The 17,394-nt window shown below is 38.5% G+C and overlaps 1 protein-coding gene and 1 pseudogene across 3 annotated transcripts in view; both read right to left on the bottom strand.

Annotated features, from left to right (window-relative positions):
• Positions 1-17,394, bottom strand: part of Ccdc85a (coiled-coil domain containing 85A) — a 184,616-nt gene that overhangs the window by 130,724 nt on the left and 36,498 nt on the right. The gene's annotated exons all lie outside the window — the stretch shown is intronic.
• On the bottom strand, positions 694-2,996 carry LOC144249050 (RNA exonuclease 5 pseudogene; annotated as a pseudogene).

The raw sequence follows: 17,394 nt of genomic DNA, 5'->3' as shown, positions 1-17,394 counted from the left end.
ATCATGCTTCACAGCTCATTTAAGCACCTAAGCAGACCCTTGATAGGAAAAAAAAAAATAAGGCAAAAGCAGAGTTTGAAACTGCAACAGTGCATTCTTGTTATTTCCTCCAGTGTTTATCTACAAGGTCCTTTCAGTGGTTCAACACCAATGCCAGAGCCAAGGGCTTGATGATAGAGAAGGTCACTACATTCATATTTTAAGCAGATGGGAGAAGACAGTGAGCAAGTAAAAAAAAAAACAAAGAAATAAGCAAAATTTTATTTTATTTTTTTGAAGATACCAAACACGTTTACATTTATTTTGGTTTAATTATAAGTTGTATTTATTTTGTTTCCATTTTACTTTATTTAATATATATATATATATATATATATATATATATATGTTTTTTCAATTGGCACATAGTAATTGCACTGACTCATGGGGCACAGTGTGGCGTCTTTTTTTGTTTTAGTTTCCCGCTCCCGCACCCACCCTGTCTTAAGATGAGGAAGGCTTGAATTTTAGGCATTTATTGAAAACTTGCGCATGCCATGTAAATGGATTAGACCCGTTAGCCGGCACACCAACTTCCCACACAAAGCCGTCCACTGAACCAAGAGGTCCAGCAGTCTTTGGAGAAGCTGCAGCCCGACCCGTCTTCTCCACCATCACCCAGGAAGGATGAGAAAAGGCAAGTGGCGAGCCGACTCACAAACCCACGCTTGGGCCAGTGCTTTCCTCTTCATCTTTTATTCCCATGAGTCCCAGGCCAGAGAGGGACCCATGAGGGCTAGTGGTTCCTGGCAGGAGGATGACGCAAAGGGTTCCCGGGCTCAGGCTTTTCGGTAGAGCCTTCCAATCTTGCGGCTCCAACGCCAGGCTGCACTCTTTGCGTTTTCCGCCTTTAAATTCTGCAAGGTCTCCCGCTAGAGGGAGGGAGGGAGGGAGGAGGTGTCACTCTCAGACCTGCGGGCCTTCTCGATTCAGGTGGTGAGCTCCTAAGCCACGCGTACAGGTGCCTGGGGGTTAGGGCCTGCCTGCCTTTCAGCTTCCAGTCCTTGCCTGTGAGGACATGGAGAGCCCTCTGGGGTTGCCAAAAGTTTTGAATTTCAGGAAACAGTATTTTTCCCGTCTTCTGCTTTGAGCATCTGGAGGCACGATCACAGCTTCCAGGCCACCAAAGAGGCTCGGTAGTTCCTGAATATGTCCTAAGAAATCTTTACCTACTCCAGACAGATAAATGGTTTCTCGGTTTTCAGAATCTCGTTCCACCTCCTTAACTAGCGTGTCACAATCGAGAGCGAGTTCTGTCACAGGTCTCTGTACCTTTATGTATACACCTTCCACAGGAACGCCATTCAAGCACCCGATGGCCAGCTGGGCAGCTTCCAGGACTTCATACTCTCTATAGAGAGATGAGGCTGATGCGTTTCCAGAACAGCAGTCATTGTACGAACTGGGCCAAAGCTCCTAAACAGCCTCTTCAGAGCACTTAGGTTCCAATCTTTGCTCAATGGCCCCGCATAGATAGTGGACATCTCTGTCCACTTGATCCGCCTCCTTTGGTTCACTTCCTCAGTGAGGAGAGGTGAAAAAGGCTCCAAAGAGAACCGAATAATGCTGAAGGGGTACAGGCGCACTTGCCTTCTGGCCTGCTCAAAGACCTCTCTGTTGGAAAGGCACTTAATAGTCTCTCAATCTTCAGGAGACCCAGAGTTCAATATCATCTGTCTCTCGGGATACAAAAAGGAGCGTGTGATGCCCCGGATCGAAAGATCTTAAAGCACCTCTGTAGGTGTACTGGAACTTTTCTCTGACATTTCTTGGGTCTTGGGGCTCTCCACAGCGCCTCCAGATTGAGTTCTGCAATCTTTTGGGCCATACTTGAGGAAATATTGAGCCAATTCAAGGGTCGCGGTAGCGTCCTCTGTGGGATCATGACCGTCCCTTTCCGAATGTTGAATGTCCTTCCCCAATACAGCTGTGGCTAAGAACTTTAGCTTGAATCTTCTGCCCCGCTCTCTGGCATAAAGCAACGAGGTGTGGATAACATATGGATGGATCATGTTCAATGCTCGGAGATCCACGTCTAGGGAATGGCCTACCAACACCACATCAGGAGGAAGCAGTGCTTTTAACCGCCTCTGAACGTCTTTCAGTTTCGTCGTCACCGGCTTAAGCATCTCCTCCGTGATCCCCGAATAGCATGGTGGCGTAGTCTACAATCTCCTCATCGGGTTTCACCAACTCATCCATGAGACACGAGCCTCCTTCGGCAACCAGTGAGATGTGTGTTAGTTCTCTCCCCTTGGACGTGATGCACATTTCTCTGTCCAGCCCAAAGAAAGGGCTGTTCTCTGTTAGACCCATTACATCTGGTAGTTACAAAGTTCTCAGAGTCCGGAGAACCTTGTAACGGAAAGTCAAATGTTCTCATTTCCTCCTCCGTCAGAAGGCATCGCAGCAAGCCCACCTTCTGAGAGCCATACTTTTGAATGACCAGCTCATTCTGCAGGTCGACCTTGGGTTTTGTACCGGCAGATGGTACAGATCCTCCCATGGTCTTAGGCAGATATCCAGCCGTTTGATTTGGTAGCCCGATAACATCAGCTAGAAAAGTAGATGATAGAGGAGGCAAGCGGAATTTGTGTCTGAAGGCTTTTCGGAGAAATCCAAACTCCAAACAGAACCTGTAGAAGTGGAGTTGACTCATCCCTTGAAGGATGACAACCACTGTTCTGCTCAGTTGCTTTCCGTACAGAAGCTGGCACCACCTGGGTCTCTCAATAATGGGTGCAGCCAGAACTGCATACTTGAGCAGCTCACATAGCTGTTCGTGGGTTATTTCAGTTTTCAGCCATTACGATGCCAGACAACCAGGCTCTCTTGGGCTTGGGCTGCCTGTCCACGAGATCCAAACAGGGTAACCTTGCCTCAGGCGTCCCCATCAGCCAGTCGGGGACCCGTCTCCTCTGGCTGTTCAGCCTCCTGGTCTTCTTCTCTGGCTCCATGATCCTGTACTTGAGTCCTTGTTGTGGAACGCTGTTCTTGGTGTAGAAAGCTGTCTCTGGCGTAGAAAGCTGTCCTTGCCTTGATGCCAATCCAGCCAGAAAACGTTCTTGAGAAGGAAAAAGGATGGTTTATTGCTTGGCCAAAGGAGAAACAATGGTTCTCAAACAAAATTTTAAATGAGGATTGCTGCTTTAAAATGGGTTAAATTAAAATTAAAAAGGTGTCATAATGAGACAGCCTTTTTTTTTTTTTTTAATTGGGGAGTTGGGGAAAAACTCTCAAAACAGAATTATAAATTGAGAATGACAAGGAGGATCAGCCATGGAACGAGCCAAAAAGGAAAAAGGCTGTTCAATTTCCATTTTTAAAAATCACATTAGAAAATATTGAGCTTAAAACTATTGGCAAATAACCTAGGCTCTGTAGTTTAGCAGCGGTATTTCTAATAGCAGAAAAAATAAATATGAACTCCAAGGATTGCCTATAAAAAAAGAAATGAGTCATTACTTCTTTTATTATGTTTTCAATGACTAATAAGAGCAGGGAACACAGAAAAACAACTGCTTGTACTTTTACTGCCATGTCCAGGAATTATATCATCTGCCCAAGGTATCTGTCCCTAGAGTAAGTCTATGTTCCTAAATTATCACTCATGAGTTACTAACATCATAAGCAGAGAAGGATTCAGTTCAATTAGTCTAAGTAATTGTGAAAATCTCATATAGCCTCAACAAAATGTTCAAAATACAGCAATGAAACTAAACATCAAGTTCAAAAAGTCGAATGTTGTACACTCTGGGCTTGGTGTAGCCAAATACCTTGCTATTTCACAGGCTGATTTTGACAATAAGCCTGTCTAGAATAGTTTTTAAAAATTGACCCTTCAATACTTGCTCAAGCAAAATTTCACTGACCTCATTAATATCTTTATCAATCTTACCAATCTTATCTGACAACTATATAAAGAAATATATTTTCACAATGAAATATCAGAGGTGAAATTTAGATACATCTTTCTTAGGTTAACACAAAGTTAGCTCAAGGTGAAAGTTGTATTGATTCCCTAGTGAAAACCCATTTGTTGAGACCGATTCATCTTTGCCTCAGATAACAAAGACGATGTAGGCTCTTTAATTCTAATTTGTACCATATATACTTTGGAAAAACTCACATTTCATATTTCATTTTTTTAAAAAACAATCTAGACTTAAAAGACTTAGCTATCTGCGACTGTGCTTCAACATGGCTCTTCCATCTTTAAAGATCAAACAACAAAAATTTATGGTCACCTATAGCAGAGATCAGAGGTATATTGTAGCTTTTTTTGACCTTTTCCTTCTTTCTTCTCTTCAACCCTTTCTCTTCTGTTTCCTAAAGCCCAGCTTACCACCAACACCCAAAACAAAACCTTGCAGAACTAATATCTGCAATTGCAGATATTAGTTTTGCAAACGGTCCATTCTAAGGGTGTCATTCACCCTTTTGCCATAATTACTAGTGATGATGTTAATAACAAACATTAGAAACATTATGCAATTCTATGTCTTGATCATGTATGATTAATCTCATTACAACCTAATACTATAAGTAAAAAATGCTGGATATGACAAATGAAGATTAGCATTAAGGCATCCAAGAAAGCCAAAATTTCCCAATAAAGATAAGACCTAAGTTCTCTGTAAAAAGTAACCAGGACAAAGCAATCATAGACTATGGGGAAAATTCTGCTATTGATTTCATGTCTCATAAAAAAAAGACTCCTAAGCAGGAAGACGTTTATAGGATCTTTAAAAGCTTTACAATCATCATAGATACACAACAGAAATAAAGAGAACTGTATAACGGGAAGGGTTTAATGAAAAGTTTCTCATTCAAGCACATCATTTTCCAACGAATACAAAGTTTATATCATAGGTAAAAATGCATCTCATTTTTGAAATTTAATGTCTTCAAATATACAGAATTCAATAAAGAACAGAAGGAAAAAGAGGGGAAGAGACCATATGCAGATTTAAGTTATTGCATATAAATGTCAGTATCACAGCTACAGTTAAACATTTACTGTACACTATGTGCCAAGTCATGCATTATTTAATTCTGAGAAAAATCTTTTCAGCACTATTATCAGTTACAGATAAGGAATTTGAGGCACAGAGAATTAAAGAGACTTGACCATATCACAAAGCTTGCAAACACCAAAGCTGGAAAATACTGGACTAGCTGTCTTCACAGAGGAAGTCTTTTTTTTTTTAATTCTCCTTACATACATGACAATAGTGGAATGCATCACAATCATAATTATCCAATATTACTTTTATCTAGATATTCTCTGATGTGCCATGGAGAAACTTGAGCCCTCAGCTTTGCTATGCACCATGTCCTTTAGACAAGCATCCCTTGATCTTTCAACAATTCAATCATTTCTGTGATTCTGAAATCAGACTGATCTATCCTACAAGTCACAGTGAAGGCTCATGATTGTAGTAACTACTGTGTATGGAGCACCAGTGTCCAAATAAAAGAACTAATAACAATTCTTGAAATATAGGTGAGCATACTTCAAAAAAAAAAAGGCAATCAGATCATTAATAACCCTCACGATAAGCCAACAAGGGGATCTGAAATAAGATTCAAACTATAGAATTGGTCCTAATTGTCCCCCCAGAGGCTCCTGTGTCCCCAGCCCATGACACTGTTGGGAAGTCTTGGAACCTCTAAGAGGAAGGGGCCTGGTGGGACAAAGTCAAGTCACTGGAGGAATACTTTTGAAGAGGATATTTGGACTCCCGTCCCTTTCTCTCCCTTTGCACCTAGGCACAAAATGAATGGGCTACTTCAGCCATGTATTCTGTTCTTTTTCTATGTGATGCCCTCTGCCACGTGTAATACAGCATGAAGGCCCCTGCCAGAGGCTAGGACTATGCTCTGGACTTCCCAGCCTCCAGAACTATCACCCCAGTTAGCTTCTTCCCACAGAGAGGCAACTAACATACCTTCAGAGACCTTAAACTCTAATAAGGAAGAGACGTTGGACCGATATTCAATTACTATTAAAATAAACCAAGAATGTGATAGAGATTTTGGTATACCTGACAAGAAATATGGTTATAATTCCAAGGTGGCCCTAGAAAAAGACAGCCTGTGGGTTGTAATTTTTTGGAAAGGAGCAATGGGGAAAAGGTATTCCTTTGTACCTAATGAGTCAATTAGGAAAGTTTCCAGAGTCAGTCAGAATATCCACAGAGTCCAAGTGCACAAAACCAATTCTTGCTTAGAAGATTTCCTATAACACAGATACAAGAAAGATTGCTGCCGTGGTCCACTTTTCACTCCAAGCTATTTTCCCCACAAATAATGAAATCATTTTAATAATAATAAAACCTTGAATTATTTTTAAAATCTGAAACGTTTTCTCTTTCCTCTGTTGCCAAGCAACACAGTCTTGCTATGATATGATCTGAGACCTTGATTTACATTCTCAGTTGTATAGATCTAGAAACAGGGTATCTTGATTACAGAATGCAGTTCTTAAACATACATAAGTGAAAGAAAAGAGAATGGAGAGATGCAGGACTCATCAAGTCACTGAATTTCTACAGTAGGAACACCAAGCCACAGGCTCTTCAATTTCAGAAGCCTCATTTGCGGAGGTAACTACCCAGGAGTATTCTATGCAGCAACTCAAAGTGCTGCAGGCAGAACAACAGAGCAATGTCACTCTCACCACATTAGCGATAATTATGCATTTTCAGCTACTAAATGGTTTTCATTAGCTTTTGTTCCCTTCTGGAGTAAAAGGTGCCAAAATTTACCTGTTGAAATTATTCAGGATGCATCCCCCAACTTAAGTTCAGTTAGCCCTAGATATCCATTGATTCATATCCAAATTCCACCAACCATGATTGAGAATGTTCAGGGGAGGGAAAAGTCACCCATATTGAACATGTATAGACATTTTTGGTCATTATTCCCCAAGTAATGCAACTATTTATACAGCATTTACATTGGGCATTAGGTATTCTAAGTAATCTGGTAATGACTTACAGTCCATGGAAAGATATACATATGTCATATGCAAATTCTGCTCTATTTTACACAGGAATCTTGAGCATTCATGTATTTTGGTAGGAGACTGGGAGTCCTGGAGCCAATCTCCAGTAGATACTGAGGGATGACTATAATCATAACCACCAAAAAAAGACATTTGGGAGATATAAGAAAAAAATTCAAGAGTTTGACAAAATATATAAGGAAGAGATGAAATTCATTATATCAAAGTTAGCAACACCAAATGTAATGACATGTATTTAAAATTCATGAATTGGGAAAACACAATTTGAGTGAGTTTGTGCTAGATCATGGAGCTTTAGTTGACTAGAGGTTTATTATGAGAAAGTGTGACAGAGTTGCTTCAAAAAAAATTTTTTTTAATGACTGAATGTTACTAAGTGCTGGACATTGTGCTGGGTGCTTCACTCCTAAGAACAGTTCTACAGGACTGTTATCCTTCCACTCATCTATTAGTCTGATATTTAATGAACACCTATTATAATTCTGGCACTGTACTAAGAACTGAGCATTTGGATAATCAAAGCAAAACACATAATCTCTGGCCCTCATGAAATTTATAAACTAGAGAAGCTCTAAAATTTACGATTCTTCTTTTGTAGATGAAGAAATTAAGACACATTCAAGTAACTCTTCCAAAGTTAGTGGCAGGCCTGAAATTTGAACTTAGATCTATTCTATTCCAAAGCCTACAATCTTAACCACAGTTCATCAGGTGTGCTCTGAATAGGGGAGATAATAATTGTATTGTTTATTGCAACACAGTCATACCTGGAAAAACAGTCAGTCTGGGACACATTTTAAGAGGGGTATTGATTTCCAATTTGTGAAACAGGAAAATAGGAATATTCTGATATATTTCCAGATATTCCATGTTATTTTTAATCACAAGAGAAGATTTAGGTGGAGCTATCGTAAGTATCTTTACATAATAAAGATTCTAAGTGTGTGTGGGCAAAGGGACAACAGTAATGGCTAGAATAATATCAAGGCATTTTTACTGTTTGAATTGGAGGAAAATTCTTCTATAGCTTTATGCATTAGGTACCAAGAATATCACACTGTAATTATACATTTGGCCCCCCAAATAGTTTTGATACTAGTAGCTATCCTGCAACATGGCAATTACTGTATCAAACATGGGAGGAATGATTTCAATGTCAATGGATGGGATTGACACAAAACTTAAGGGTAATTCCTTTCTCAGTACTCCATAGTGCACATAGGTATACTATGGTCCATGGGCCAAATTCAATCTGCTGCCTATGTTTGTAAATAAAACGAGGTGCATCCATGTCTGTTGTATGTCTGCTTTTGTGTGGAGTACAACCCTTGTGACAGAGACCCACAAAACAAAGCCTAAATATTTATTACCTGGTCACTTACAAAAAAATGATACTTCTCTATAAAGTTATTACCGATTCAACTTTTTAAACACAATTTATATATCCAAGTGAATTCTCTTGCCTTCAAACATTCACCTCATTAGGTGGTTTACATTCATTTCAGTGATGTCACCATTGCTCAAGACTTTCCTGAAGTTTGCCTTAGGGCTGGCTTTTAGGCCTGAAATGCATGCTTTCTAATAGCCTATCCCTCCCTGGAAAACCTTGACATTTAATGGTAAGTAGATAGCTATTTAGAAAAAAAAAATGGTAAATCAAGATAGGTACAACTATCATTGATTGATATCAGGTATCTTTGGAGCAATTCAGCGGGCATTCCCATGAAGCATATAAATTGTCTTTGAAAGCGATTTCAAATGAGTTCCATAAATGATTTTTAGTAAAGACAGCATCTTGGAAATAACTGTCGAACCTCCTACTGTCATTATTTCGAAAAAGAAAGCTCGTTAGGATGTCTAAATTCTGGTATATTGGTTAAATCGGCCTCTTTACTTCCCAGTCACATCTCATATTGGAGACTTAGGATACATTTGTTATCAACGGGTGGGAAAATGTGGCTGATATGCCCCTGAATATTATGTGCCAAGAAAACAGATTCACAAAGACATTAACTCTCCCTGGTTCAATTAGTCATGATGGGTTCCCTAATAGCTGGAGGGCCAGTATAGCTCCATCCCTGGCTAGATTCAGAAATTCACTCTTCTATAAGTCAAGTGTTCCAGCCCAGTGCTTCTCGAAGGGAATACTCTCTGCATGAGTGGACATAAAAATAAGGCAACCTTATATTTGAGCATTTCCAAATCTTTTGCCTTAAATAGCACATAATGTGTTATTCTGTTAATTTTTAAAGTTAGAAATAATTCTTATGAATAACATCATGATGTATGCCTTAAAAATACATACAAGTTCAATTTAACCAAATTTAAGTTGATCATTACTATTAAGTTGATGAATAAAAGCAAAAACCTCCCCTTGGAGTCTACACTGTAAAACAGAATATGAATACAAGACATAATCTCAATTTTCTAGTTTTAATATCTCACTATTCTTTAAACAAGAAGACAAGAACATTAAGGAATTTAGAAATAGAATGAGAAATCCATAACTTGAATTCATTCTAGATTTTTGTGCTTCTAAATATTTGACATTTTCTTACCCATCTCCAATTTGACAATTTTCATTAAGCACCTGATCTTTACTGGAAGTTGCAATACCACTTGATTTACTTTTCACAGAAAAAAAATAGCTCTCATTTTACAATCATAACTCAGTTTTGTGGTGTTTCATTGGATGAACGAGTACAAGCAACAAACAGGTTTGGGAATTCACAAAGCTCACCTCTGGTAAGCAAACCACTCAACTAGTGGGACAAGTAACAAGCAGATTAGAAAACACACTTCTAACAAGTGTACCAAGTTCTGTGAACATCAGACAGCATATTTCACAGAGAAAAAGGACAGTGTGGGTTTGTCTTAAGCAGGTTCCATGGAAGCTGGCTAAATGCATACCCACCCCAGTATATGTGTGATACACAAATTCATGATGTGACCAAAATGCCTTGTCAGTGCATCATTTAAGTTGCCAAGAGAAGGCTTACACACAAGCCAATTCTATTCTCAAGCAGCCAAGTCTAAGCCCGCCTTGGACGTCTCTGTGTAGCTCATCTCATCTCTTATTCATAAACCAGTGCTCGTTACTGGTCTACCAGGAAATGAAGTCAGAAAAGCAAAGAACCACAGAAATCAGAGGATTACAAACTTAAAAGTGGACGTTTCCACAAAATGGGGATTCATTTGAAAAAAGGATGTAGCCCAACTTGGTGGGCCCAATGTGGTATCACTAGGGCTGGGGGTAGAGGCAAATTTGTAGGCGTTTGGTGGCTTTTAAGTGGCTTCTCTATTGCCAAGTCAAGAGACCCTGCATCCTTGATCACCTGCATCTCTCTTCCCCTGCAGACATATGGAAATTGTTCATTATGTGCAATTTTTTTTGTAGTGAAGCAACAGATAAGGATATCAATGAAGATCCACTTTCGATTGCTATTTTGTTGTTAGGTAAGGCCAGACTTACTTAGCTTTTAGGCAATCCATTTGTGGCTTGTCCCATCATTAAGCACACTGACATTCCTGATGCGAGTTCTTCCGGAAATGCCATTTAGCTACTGAGAAGAAATAATGAAGTACAAGCTGCCTTCTCAGAAATGTCTGACCTACTAAACTGCCTGCAATGAAAGGAATATTAAGTGATAAAATTTCTGGAAAACAAACAACTACTCCATGTGGTTTGGGTTTCTGTCCGAGTTATTCTCAAAAGTACATTTGTCTTCCTGCAGAATCATTATGCATTTAAAAGCAGCTCATCTTTATCATAATGACAGCTTACTGAATCACTATAAATAATTACGTTTTATTCTCTGATGTTAGTTTAGAATTTTGTCCTTGTTTTATACAACTGAGTTTTTAAAAAATTCTTATTTTCAGTACATGGAGAATACCTGAGTATAATAGTAGGGTGAAGGAATTTAAGTAGAAACAGAATCAAAAGGGACTTTAAAAGAATATTTGTGCCTATGTTGACAAATATGCTGATATGTGAGAAAGGATCTTCCAAGAACAGTAACGTCACAATTCCTTGAACAGGTCTTGATCTCTGACCATTGCGCTGTTCCCATGCATACTACTCCCTCTGCCCCAATGGCCTTCCTCAACTTCTCATCTTTAGATTTCATCTTGGATGCAATCTTAGCAAGGCTTTCCTGCTGCCCCATACAGCCATCATTCCTTGCTCCTTACTCTCAGATACCACTGCACTGAACTCTTACATCTATTACACCGTCTTGGGACCCCTTCTATTCTGCCCCCCGTTATAGATCAAAGGCAAGGACAACATCTAAGTTTTATCTACTTTAAGATCTAGAAATAAACCTGATCTACAATGATCACTGGACATTTACAAAGTGGATGAAATAAAAAAAACAAAAATGTTTGCAAGTGGGGGTGGGGTGGGTAAGAGTGTAGTTATTGTTTGAGGCAAATGAATATTATGCAGTTGCTCTTTGGTTAATGGTATCAAACAAGAGCACAGAGGGTAAACAGTCAGGTGAGAGTTAAAGAGTTAACCTTGCAATTTAGGGGGATAAAGGGGTTCCAGACAGAGTAAATAAAAGCAGAAAATATGTTGAATCACTGGAAAGGTGGATTTGTGTAAGACACTACCAGCAGTTTGTTCCTGAAGCAGAATGAAGCAGAGAGTAGTTCAAAAAAATGACAAGAGATTATGGTTGTGTTTTGTTGTATATAAATAACTTGAGATGGCTGGTTTTAAAATGTAAGATCAAGGAGCATGTTTAATATCAGCTTCTTTATTGTTATAATGGCGTCCTAGGTTAGCATTTATTACTTCATAGTTCTCACTGATCACATGTCCATAATTACATTTCAAGGATTCCTAAGGAAAGATACCTAGTTGTTATCTCCCATAACATCTGACTCAAGGCTGAGCACACCACTGGCAGTCTGTACTTTCTTTCTTTCCAGAGTGGGACCACAAAATGTAACATGAAAGCAAGTGTGTGTGTGTGTGTGTGTGTGTGTGTGTGTGCGCGCGCGCGCACGTGTGTATGAAATATACTTGCATTTGTGCACATATGCACAAAAAGTCACTGTGAAGACAAAAATGTAAATGAAGTTTAAAGAAAGTACTCCCATGTTAGCCAACCTTTTTAGAATCCCGATAGTCATTCTAATGACTATAGTCAAAAACGAAGACTACCTTGGAAAACCTAGAGATTCAGTTTAGGAAATGTCTCGGGACTAAACACGTAAGTAATCATCAGCATACCCTGGTAGATGAATAAAAGATTTTCTCATTGCAATAATATATTTGTGTCTACCTTCCCTCTGCTGTTGCCTCTGGCACCCTCCAAACCTCATAAAAAGTGAACTTTGTTTCAAGAAGTTCTGCCTCCAAAACATTTTGTATTAAAAATCTGAGACCAGGACAACTTGCTCAGCCTCTTAACAAGTCAGCGTCATAGGACAAAAGGTGGGGACTGATGTAGATGGAAAAAGAAAAAAAAAAAAAAAAAAAAAAAATCAAGGGACATGATAACTATCTGCAAAGAGTGGCCTAAGGCAGAATCTTGACAGAACAAGCACTAAAGGATAACTTGAAGACAATTTAAATTTCCAGTATGGACCAGGTAAGAGGTAAGATGTTAATTTATTGATAGAGATGAAATAATAAAGCAAATGACTGTTGGCTCAAAAATAGACTACATGGGCTGGGGATGTGGCTCAAGCGGTAGCGCGCTCACCTGGCATGCGTTCGGCCCGGGTTCGATCCTCAGCACCACATACAAAGATGTGTCCGCAGAAAACTAAAAAATATTAAAATTCTCTCAAAAAAAATAGACTACAAAGAACATGTAGAATGTCATCTTAATTTGGCTTAAAAAACATGTACTTTAGAAATGGATACAAAAAATGTTTTAGAGGCTGTTAATGATGGTTATCTGTATGGCAGTAAGATGGTGTTTTCATTTGCTTTATTATGTATTTTCTAATTTTCTACAATGGTTGTATCTTTTGCTACAACGCAAAATAACTAAAAGCTTATTTTTAATTTGAAAAAATAGGGAACTTTATCTACACTTTAATACATGTGGTTTTACTCCGAAGTGTTTACAGAGTACAGTTTCCATTTTGTTTTAAACTCACAAATAAAGGATATTTAGCACTGTATCTGCATTCACAATGTATGTATAGTAGCTTAAATTAAGGGCATGTGACAAAGGAAAATTTTATGTTGTTAAAAGTTTATCCTTATTTTTTCACTGTTTTTGTTTGGTGTCTCAGCAAGATTTTTCATACAAGATGTTATATCAGACAAGATACCATATGTCCACAAGCCTCAGTAGGAACAACTCAGAGTCTATAAAACAAATTTAATGATGCTTTTCCATAAATTGACTTCCTATGATCCTTAAAATATGCACGTATTTTTAGAAACCAATAATCAGACAAACCTAATTAAGAAAGACATAATTATGGCTAACAAAAAAAAAGATCATATACAGAGACTCACATGTTTGCCATAATTTTCATGTACGATGAATATAATAACTATTCAATGCATGCTTTAATCCTTAGATAATTAAGATACTACATTAGGCTTTTAGAGCAAACATTTTGAGCTTTTTGTTTTTACCTTATATAGAAAAAGTTTTCCCCTTTTGTTTCAGGACTTTATGCCTTTGAAAAGAAAGCACCTTATCAATATTGGCTCTCTTTATATAACATTAACACATGTGGGTACAATAAATGGAAATGAGTCAATTATCTATTTTGACTTTCTAACAAAATTTATTTTTAAAGCACCAAGAGGATATGTTAGGCATTCCAGTTAAAAATGGCTAAGCTGGGCACAGTGACCCACACCTACGATCCCAGCAGCTCAGGAGGCTGAGGCAGGAGGATCATGAGTTCAAAGCCAGCCTCAGCAAAAGTGAGTCACTAAGCAACTCAGTGAGACCCTGTCTCTAAATAAAATAGAAAATAGGGCTGGGGATGTGGCTCAGTGATTGAGTGCCCCAAATTCAATCCACAGAATGCAAAAAAAAAAAAAAAAAGCTAAACATATTTCTCCTTCAAAACCAATAAAAATGAAACAAAATATTAAAGGTGGAGGACACTTACACAGGGACAACTACAAAGCAAACTAAAGCACATCTGAATGACAGAAGCTGATATTACTCCTTATACTTCCTCATAATCAGGGAAACAGGTTTCCCTAAAAGCTTAAGCCACACCAGGTCTCCAGGGGAAGGCCAACCTAATGATGGCTATGACCAAATGAAGTAGTGTATGTCTGTGGCAAGGGCAGGAGAAGGAATGGGTGGTGGCCACAGAGGCCTAGAACAAGTCTGTCATGGAAGACAGTTAAAACAGAAACCCTTTACTACCTCCTCACTTGAATTGTCTCTGCAGGAGGGAGGCTGCCAGAAACAAAAACAGCAAGGCTAGTGCATACACAGTCAGCCTCTGAACAATGGCATGTTGCTGTGCAGCCCATCACCTGTTAAAGGTCAAAAACTAGGGAAAGAAACCCACAAGGCAAAGAAGATACCTATTTGGTTAGAGGCCTTTTGAAGCAAAAAAGTCAAAACTGAAATTTTTTCCTTTTAATTGTCCCAATTCACATTCTCCTTTCTCCATGAGCAAAAGATAAACATAACAAAAAGAACAACACAATAAAATGGGAAATTTCAAGTCGATCATTTTTCATGACTACAGAGAAATTTTGGATAGGAGAGTTCATAAAAGGAGAAAACAAACTTAAAAACCAAAATAAAAATAGTCTGGCAGAGTTTAGATAAAATATCGCTGAAAGAAAAAAATAGGAGAAAGAGAAGTAGGTGGAATGAATACAAGTAAACTCACACACACAAAAAACCCAGGTGGACAAGATCGAGACACTAAAAAGAGGATAGATGTGACAAGAAAATAGACATGTATTCATATTTAAGTACAAGAAGATTATTCAAAATATAATAGGCTTCATTGGTGTCCAGGAATGAATCAAAACCTAAATGAAATATTAGATTATATCCACCAAAATGGCAACATTCTTAAGTTGTACCATAGCAGCTGTCAGCATGTTAAATGATCAGCAGTTTCACCTACTGCTGGTGGGAAAAACCTTATCTAAGAAGGGTGAAGACCCACTGCTATGGCTCAGTCATACCACTCCAACAGTATGCACACTTATATGCAGAAGTGTATATATATAAAAAGTTCATGACAGCTTTCCTCACGACTGCCAGAAACCAGCAGAATGTGTTTATCGGTAATTGAACAAATAAATATTTTGGGGAATATTCATGCAATAGAATATTATACAGCAGGGGTCAGCAAACCTTTCCAGAATAAAGTGCCAGATGGTCAATACTTTAGGCTTTGAGAGCATGGAATGGCCATTACAATGGCTCAACTCTGCCACTGAGCACATTTGACTACCTAAATGAATTAGCATGGCTGCATTCTAATTGGACTTCATATACGAATAGTGAAATTTCAATGTCAATTGTCACAAGTTTTTAGATCTTTTTTCAAAGATTTTAAAATGTAAAAACTAGTCTCAACTTGCAAGTCACAAAACAAAACAAAACAAAAAAAAACCCAAGACCCAAACAAGGGACTAGAGGTGGCCTAAACAACTCCCTGAACAAGGCTGAAGAGACTTTAAAGATTGAACTTATTCAAATTTTTAAAAAAATTTAAAGAGCACATTCTAAATAATCAAAATTGTATGCTATTAATAGAGAAAAACTATGACAAAAATCCAACACCCAATCTTGATTTTTTAAAAAAGGAACAGAAGGTGGCTTCTTCAAATTGAAGAATACATAAAGGAAAAACCCCACAGTTAACATTATATTTGACAGTGAGAAACTAGACCCTTTGCCACCAGATCCTGAACAAGGCAAGAATGTCCTCTTCTCCATTCCTATTCAGCATTGCAATGGAAGTTCTAGTTAGCACAGTAAGAAAAGGAAGTGAAGAGTATACAAATAGGAAAAAACAACATGGCCTCTACAGGCAGATGCCATTTCGTTTGTGTAGAAAATCCCAAAGAGTTGACAAGCAACCAACCAACAAAAAAAAAAAAAATCTTGAATCATCTGGACTTTCCATCACAAAAATTCATTCAAAATGAGTCATGTACACCCAAATATAAATCACAAAACTCACCCACTATATAATTAGCATCCTGGTCAAGTCTTTCATATATGCATCATCAGTCCTCACCTGGAGTTTGCAAGCATCATGGCAATCAATGGAAAATCCAGATGATTCAATTATGCAGCACTTCCTCTGCACAGTATCAATCTAAATGATTTACCCATACTGAATCTCAAAATATGCCCATAAAGTGGGAAATATTACCATCCTCTTCATACAAATGCAGAAACTGAGGCCAAGAGTTTACATCACTTGTTTAAAGGTCATACAAGTAATAAGAAGAGATGCCAAGATTCAAACTGTGCAGCCCCAGAGCTTGTACTCTTCACTTACAGATTACATACACTGATGACAATACTTCCCCCAGAAGGCTGCTCTTATCCACTGAGTCTCGTCTCAGCCGAGCATTTGAGATCACCACCACCCATCAGTCAAACCTGGTCCCCAGTGCCTGTCCAGCCTTATTGGAGATACATCTGGTGCCATATTATGGCCCTCTACTTCTCCCCCTACCCGCTATATCCTGCTGCTGACTGCAGACCTTCTCTCCCCCCAATCCCCATACTGCAATTCACTACCCAAGGTTCCCCTACTAAATCTGAGCCATCTGTGATCAGGTCACATTTATAAGAGACCATTTTTGATTGCTCTATTTTAAGCTATGAGGTTTTTCTCCTATGCCCGAATTGAGGCAAGGAAGAAAAAACCCACTTCAACAGCAAGTTTTTATACCTGAAATAAATACCCTTTAATATCCAGTCATTAAAAGTACATTAGTCTCTTTTCAAGGGGTTCCTAGAGTGCAGAATAATAAAAATTTTAAGAGGCAGTTCAATCCCTGTTTGGCCTAGATCCTAGAGTCTAGGGATTCAAGCAAAAGTCATCCATCACCCCTCTTCCTCCAACCTCCAAAGAAAAAAAGGCAGTTCCTAGAAGAACTCTTTGTTTGAAACACAGGTAATTTTAGCTTTGACTCTTGGCAATACAAAGAGCCTACTCTCAAATTACAGACAAATTTAAACTTCATAAAACAAGGATGTGGATCCCAATTGCTACAATACCACCTTGTCTCCCAGCCTATTCTGAGCCTGTTTCTCCAAGGTGTGAAATAACAGATAAATGCAAGATGTTGGCCTAACACCCTAAAAGCAGGCAACTGGGTTCCAGGACTAAGTGAGCTT

Source organism: Urocitellus parryii, chromosome 12 (genome assembly GCF_045843805.1).
Source record: "Urocitellus parryii isolate mUroPar1 chromosome 12, mUroPar1.hap1, whole genome shotgun sequence".
Taxonomy (NCBI): domain Eukaryota; kingdom Metazoa; phylum Chordata; class Mammalia; order Rodentia; family Sciuridae; genus Urocitellus; species Urocitellus parryii.
Note: the sequence above shows the minus strand (reverse complement) of the source record. Positions and strands in the feature narration are given on the sequence as shown.